This window comes from Lupinus angustifolius, unplaced genomic scaffold (assembly GCF_001865875.1).
Source record: "Lupinus angustifolius cultivar Tanjil unplaced genomic scaffold, LupAngTanjil_v1.0 Scaffold_561, whole genome shotgun sequence".
NCBI lineage: Eukaryota > Viridiplantae > Streptophyta > Magnoliopsida > Fabales > Fabaceae > Lupinus > Lupinus angustifolius.
Genome location: NW_017727900.1, coordinates 67,257 through 75,643, shown reverse-complemented (window position 1 = coordinate 75,643; position 8,387 = coordinate 67,257).

Here is an 8,387-nt window from a genome sequence, read left to right as displayed (position 1 = left end):
TATTTTTGTACTATGGGTTTTCTCTCTTGGTGTCTTACCACAATTAAGATAGAGTGAATCTTCACCAAGTCTAGGAGGTCTTGAATTTAGAGCGAGGATCTTGGCTAGTGCTGGATTGTGAGAAAGGTTTTCCCAGGCGATAGGGATAGTCAAACCAAGGTTATAGGTTCTTGAAATTCAAGAAAGAAGCGTATAGAGTCTTGTAATTGAATTGGTGTATATGAAAATACAAAGTGTTCAATATAGTGAAGAGAAATCTCCCAAGATCAGAAGGGGAGGCCTGGATGAAGTTTACAAGTGGACCCACAAACGAACCAGGATAAAAATCCATTTGTGCAAGCTGTTCTCTCTCAATCTCTTTTATAAGTCACACTGTTTTAATTCGTGTTTGAAGCTGACATTTTGCATACTAATACTTTGTTATATCCTTGTTAATATTGCACAAAAATATATGTTGTATCTTTGTTTGTTAGTTGGTAAATAACTGTGCAAGAAGTTGATCTGGTAATTCTATTTTTGTTTCGTGTTAATCGATTAAGCCCACTGTTTAATCGATTACCTGGGTTGTTGTCCAGAACTGGGTTTTGGTGCGAGAAGCAATAATTGATAACTGTTACACCTATTCAACCCCCCCCCCTTCTAGGTGTGTCTAGGCCACTGATATCTAACAAGTGGTATCAGAGCTAGTACGACGTGCTAGCTTAACCGTAATCGCGTGATCCTAAGGGAATTAAAAGAGGTTCCACCAACCCCTTTAGCGATGACGGAGCATCTATTAACTATCCTCCCGTATTCAGTGGCGAGGGATAAACCTACTGGAAAGTGCGGATGAATATTTTTATTGAGGCCATTGATTCGAGTATTTTGGAATCCATAATCAACGACCCATTCGTCCTACTTCACTTAGTCGATATACAAACTGAAAGATAAACCTAAGAGTTTGTGGACCGATGAGGAGCGCAAAAAGGTTTAGTATAACCTACGCGTTAAAAATATAATCACCTTGACCATATCATATGACGAATTCTTTTGGGTGTCTCAGTGTCAAAGTGCCAAGGAGATGTGGGACACTTTACAAGTGACTCACGAGGGCACTAGCGAGGTCAAGCGCGCAAGGCTGAATGCGCTGACACATGAATACGAATTATTTCGTATGTTACCAAGTCAATCAATTAGCGATATGAAAAAACGATTCACTCATATTGTAAATCATCTTGTTGCCCTTGATAAAATCTTTTCCAAAGGTGAACTAACTAATAAAGTTTTACGATGTCTTGACAGGAGATGGCAACCTAAAGTAACTACAATCATGGAATCTAAGGACCTTGATTCCATGCCTTTGGCAACATTATTCGGAAAGCTTCAAGAGCATGAGATGGAGTTTGGACGCTTGACCATGCATGAAGAGTCAGATCGCAAGAAGAAAGTCATATCTCTTAAAGCTACAACATCACAACCTACTAAATAGATAGATAATGATGACTCTGACATTGATGAAGAAACGTTCATCCTTCTCGTACGAAAGTTTGGCAAATTCTTGAAGAAGAAAGGGGGTTTCAAGCGTTTTCAAAAGAAAGAGGCGTGAAGATCAACAAGAAAAGACAAGAATAAAGAGCGCTTCACTTGCCATGAATGTGGTAAGTCGGGTCACATGAAATTCCAATGTCCCACTTACCTGAAGAAAGTTGATTCAGAAAAGAGCACTCCCCGGGACTTCAAATCGAAGAAAGCTTACATTGTCTAGGATGTATCGGAGGAAGAGACGACATCAAGCACCTCGAATGAAGAGGAGACCGCTAAGCTATGCCTAATGACTATAACAAATAAGGCTTCCGGATCAGGTAGTACAAAGGATGCTAATAATGAGGTATATTCTGACACATCATCCTCTTCTGATGATTCTCCTTCATATGAAATTTTATATGATGCTTATGTCGAAATGCATGAAGAACTGAATAAATTAGCTAGAATTAGTGTCGGTAGAAAAAGGGTAATTCTGCTAAATGATCGAAAAATAATACAACTACAAAAAGAATTACCTTAGCTGCATGATAAATTATCTCAAACTACGACTGTGAGTCTTACGAGGACTTGCAAAATGAGAATTTTAAACTAAATGAAAAACTCACAAAACTAACAAATAGTCAACACCAATTAGATATATGTCTAAGTAAAACAAGAAATGTTGGTGACCACACTGGATTAGGGTATATCTCCCCATTTCATAGAAATAGACCATATAGGAAACCTGTAACTCGTTCTAATAAAAAGTCTTATAATAAAAATAGAGTTCCTACATGTTTCTATTATGGCACATATGGCCACACCTCTTGCACGTGTTACATGACGAAATATGGGATACCGAGTGGTGTTTATGCTTGGGTGAAAAAGGGAGATAACTCCCTGGTTACTAACAGAAAAGGACCCAATATAATTTGGGTACCTGAAACCAGCAAGTGATCTATTTTGCAAGTATGTCTACGAACACGTGGGCAACATTGGTATCTTGACAGTGGGTGTTCGAGACATATGACAGGAGACAAGTCAAAATTCCTAGACTTGTCATTGAAAGAAAAAGGTTTCGTCACATACGGAGATAACAACAAAGGAAAGATCTTAGGCACCAGAAAAATTGGCAACTCAACTCATGTTGTAATCGAGAACGTACTGTATATCGAAGGTTTGGAACATAATCTTTTGAGTATTAGCCAACTCTGTGACAAAGGTAATCGTGTGTCATTTGATTCTGAATGTTGCATAATCCGTGACGTTTTATCTAATAATGTAAAGTTTGTTGGGTGTCGTGTTAATAACATTTATATGGTTGACCTGGAGGATGTCACTTCTCTTTTCTCAAAATGTTTTATTTCAAAAGAAGATGACATCTGGATCTGGCATAAATGGGTCGCTCACATTCATGTGAAACATCTTGAAACATTATCTAAAAATAATTGGGTTATTGGTCTGCCAAAACTTGATTTTAAAACTCAGGATTCTCGTGACATGTGTCAAAAATGTAAACAATTAAACAATTCTTTTTTTAAAAATATTTGATATCCACTACTAGACCTTTGGAGCTTCTGCATATGGACTTGTTTGGACCGTCGCAAATCATGAGTTTTGGTGGAAGTTTTTACGCTTTGGTAATTGTTGATGATTTTTCTAGATTCATATGGACCTTGTTTTTGGCATCTAAGAGCGATGCATATAAATCTTTTAAATGTCTAGCCAAACAAATTCAAAACTAGTCTAACCTTAAAAAAAATTACATACGATCCGACCATGGCGGTGAATTTGAAAATCATAAGTTTAATAAATTTTGTAATAAAGATGGCATCATGCATCAGTTCTCAGCTTCCCGCACCCCTCAACAAAATGGAGTTGTTGAGAGGAAAAATAGAGTTCTAGAGGAACTCGCAAGGACCATGCTAAATGACAACAAGGTTCCCAAATATTTCTTGGTTGATGCAGTACACATTGCCTGTTATGTAATGAATCGAATACTTCTAAGACCTACTTTTTCGAAAACCCCATATGAAATTTTCAAAGGTCGAAAACTGAATATTGCTCGTCTTCATGCATCCGGGTGCAAATGTTTTATTTTGAATAATGGAAAAAAAATTTTGGGAAAATTTGACTCGAAGGCTGATGAGGGCATATTCACACTTGGACAATTTTTGGGTCGATTCCATTTTCCAAGTGGAAGTTTTGAAAAATCTAAAAATTGGGACAATGTTGGTGTAACACCGTGTTTTTCCGAGCACATTTAATTAAGTAATTAGTTGTTAATGAATTAATTATAGAAATTAGTCAGTAATGTTTTAGGCTAAACATCAGTTGAATTTTAGTCTTGGATTATAAAAGTTCCTAAGACGATTCCAATTTTGTTGTTGGCTTTGAAATATTATTTCTAGTCAAAATAGACACCATGTTTGTCCGTAACACATCTCTAAGTATTTTTCACCTCGAAATTCAAGTTTCGATGTTTCGGGCAAAAAACCTAAATCGATAGATCATATATTTGTGGATGAATTTACCCAATAATACTCAGGCACAACTTCAATTGCGAAATTACATCACATCAATCAAGTTTGAATATTAATCACATCATGTTCAATGGCTTGTCAAACAAACAAAGTCAAAGCTTCCATAATCCCCAAAATCACTCACCAAATCTCCTCACTCCACCACCATTACACACATCACCTTAGCTAGCCTAAAGCTAGATTTCCCCTCATTAATTTTCATATTTGAGAGAGGGTGAGGCTCTCCTATAAATACCTCACCCCACCCTCTCATTTTTAAAATAATTCTCCTAAAGAAAGTTAAGGTATTTTTTCTCGTTTTCTCTTCTCCATTTTTTTCCACATACACCATGAGAAAATCATGATTTCTTAGTATGTTATTCATGGAGTTGAGTTTATGTTTGTTTTCTTTAATTCATGACTAAATGGGATGATGATGAAATCATATGAACCTTTGTGTAGGTTTTGACTTATGTAAAACTTAAAATTTCTTCCTTGTTCATAGATGGAGAAACTATATCTTTGAACAAGGTTAGATGAGTTTATTTGCTTTAGAAATATTGGAAATTATTGTTAGTATGTGAATGTGTTTAAAAGTGATGATTTGAAGTTAATCAAAGTAAAACATAAGAACTTGTCTATGTATTTCAAATTCATAAGAGGTTGAGAAATATTTTCTTCATTCAAAATGATCTTGTCTCCTCAAGAATTTGTTAATATTTAGTTTACGTTCCTTGTTAATTGTTTATATGCAATGCAACTCAAAACAAAACCAAAATATGTTTACTCATTATTTGTGCATTGGCATGTTCATATGATTCATTCTATTAGGCAATTCTTTGTGGTTCGACATAACCCTATACTATACTACAATTGAATCTTGGAAGAGGTGTAAATTGTAAAATAGTAAAGTGTTATCAATAAATTTATTTGTTGAAACACCTTTTAATATACAAAAGTGGTGAAGCTAACTTACTAAATTTTATTTATTGTTATTTACATTCCACAATTTATTTATTCTTTAATACCAACCTTCCTTAAGGAAGAAGTTTGGTTTGTTAATAAAATTAACCCGCAAGTGAGTAAATAAATAAAGGNATAAAGGTCACTTAAATTTATTATTCTTTTGTTCTTTATTTATTTATTTGTTTCTAACTACTAACTATTCATCACTTTTGTACATTAGAATACCATTACACCGGTGTTGGAATTTATTCCACAAAACTGAGATGGTATTCAAAGGTACTTAATAATTATGTAATAGGGGATTGCTTTGATACCATTGTACCGGCGTTAGAATTTATTCTAACAAAGCCGAGATGGGACAAAGAAGGAATAACTTATTCACATGATTATTAAAAGTAAGTTGTAACTGGAATATTCTTGAAACCATTATACTGATATTGGAATTTATTTCAACAAAGCCGAGATGGTGAACAAAGAATAAAACCGAGTTCACTTACTTAATCAAACAAAAAGGAAACACACCAAAGAAGAGGAATTCCGCTTTCAACAATTTGTCACTACTGCCAGGACGATTTGTTGAGAGGGGAAACCCAACCTCTCCAATAACCTTTCAACAGTGTATTCTGCCATTGATACCTAACACTACCATCCAAGACTTCATAAAACTTTAAGTTTATAAAGTGAAGACTTCTATAACTCATCTTTTATCCCAAATCATTACTTGAACTTGAAAATCAAAGGATATTATTTACTAATCAAACCATTAACACATAATACTTTAAAACAACACATTTTCAGCAAAAACACACCCTTTTCCTCAATATGGTTCACAACTTCACTAATATGCTCAAGGGGTGTCAGCCAATAACACTTCATTCTGGGTAATCACATCGTTCTTTAGTGTTGATAGCACATCCATTAATAACACAAACAACACTACTTTACTCTTTCAAATACACTCAAACTCATAAACGTTTTGGATTTCAAAAATGGAAAATAAACATTTTCCTAGACACACATATGCCACGATTCTTAGACCTAATGGTAAGGAAAGTTTTGGTTTCTCAACGTAGCATTAAACACCTTAACGGTTCCTTTGATGTACAAATCATCACCTTTAAATACATTCAAAGACCAACATTAAATTTTCTAGCATTAAAACCGAAAAATAATTATTCTAAACTTGTCCAAGGCTATGGTATTTCAAGTACAAAACAAGTGAAAAAATGGAAACTTTACATGGTTTAAAAACTCTTTAAATGTTCATTTGATGTACAAATCATCACCTTTAAACATATTCCAATTCCCACATTATATTTTCTAGAAATAAATAGAAAAATAAACTACTCTACACTTGTTCAAGGCTATGATTTTTCAAGTAAAAAACAAGTGTAAAAATCCAAGCTTTACATGTTTTAACAACTCTTTAAAGGTTCCTTCGATGTACAAATCATCACCTTTAAAAACACATTCAAACTCCAACATTATATTTTCTAGCATTAAATAGAAAAATAAACTATTCTACACTTGCTCAAACTATAGTTTTTCAAGCCAAGAACAAGTGAAAAAATGCAAACTTTACATGGTTTAACAACAACAAAATACTGGAATCCAAAACATTAAAATAACAGCCACATGAACAACATACAAAAATGATATTGAGAAAAAAAGAAGATAAATTCCTTGAAATATCTTTGAAATGCTTAAGATATAAGAGAGAAAGAGAGGCGAGCAAATGTTTTTCCTCAAGGTCAAGGGTTGCCTTTTATAGAGTGGAAATCAAATTTTTGGGAGAAAAATCAAAGTGGTCCCCCAAAATCTTAATGATGTAATGAGTTGATAAGTGGTTTGGAGACTTGTGCAAGTCAGTGTATTTTTGCTTCTTCAACAAGCAAGCTTGACTCATGATGGTGATATGACTAATGCGATGAAACATCGTCATTAAAACCATGCCCGAGTCTTGTCGGCTAAAACTCGACCCGATATTAAATATCTTTCGGCTTAGGGTCTCGGGATGTGAGTAACGGAGCAATCGGAATTTGATTCCAAGTTATGAGAATCAAACATCATATTTTGGACCGAATTTAGGGTGAATTTGGCCTAGAAAGAGGCCCGGAGACTTTCAGTCTCAGGAAACTATAAAAATTTACCAAAAATTAGGAAATCACAATACAAGAATAAAACTGAACTGAGGTTTAGCCTAAATCAATATTGATTAATTTCTAAAATGAATCGTTTGTCAATTAAATAATTAATAAAACACGCATAAAAAGTCATGGTGTTAGAAAGGTGACATGCCACTACCGGTAAAAGGGTGATTTGAGAAAAAGAATTGAATATTTATGGCTATTTATTCATACTTAATATGATCAATATTTATCTTTAACAGAAATATTTGTTATTATAGTTGTTATCGATTATATATTTATTTAAATATTTTTATTTATTATTATTTTTCATGTAAACTGATTTTTGTTAATTATTTGATTTATTGATAATGAATAAAAGTGATATGTGAGGGAAAATAAAAGATGGTCCAAGTAAAAGAAGTGATGTCACAATATTCCACCTATCTACATTATAATTTAGCTCAAGATATTAATGATAAAACCATTTTTCTATTTTTAAAAATTGAATTACTCTTTATTTTTTTTAAATATTTCCTAAAACACTAGTATGGTATTACACTAATTATAGTTTTTTATTAATTTACTACTTTCATTATTATTGAATTGTGATATTACAAAAGATAAAGATAATTTTTTAAATTATGACTATTAATATCACATTTTTAAAATAGAAACAAATAAATGAATATAAAATATTTATGGCGAAAAAACTTGTTAAGGCATTTGTCAAAAACTTATTGTTCAGTAGTAGAAACAAATTCTGATGACATGTGCCATCATGTGATTGTGTATGATGGTTATTGGCAATGCAAAAAAGGAGGCGAAGACTCAAGTTTACCTGATATTGATGGTAGATCTAGCTTGAAAAATTAGAGGCATCCAGTTTACCAATACTCTAGCAATATCCAATGATTTTATTTTCAAATTGATAATTAATTTTGTGTTGCAATTATGAAATTTTTATTTTCCACCTACCATTTTTTGGTTTGGTTTCAAATCAAACTAAAAATAAGTTTTTGATTTTAAAATGAGATATTACTAATTAATCACTATCTATTCGTATTGTCTCATTTCACAAATCAATACTAATTTTATAGACCGTTAATTTCATGGTTCAATTGATGAATTATTAAATATTTATTTTTATCCATCATTATTTTGATTTGATTTAAATCATATGAAAATATTTTTTTTAATTTTAAAACTATATAATGCTACTAAACAATAATGTATATATCTAGCCGAAACAATATCAATTATTTGTATG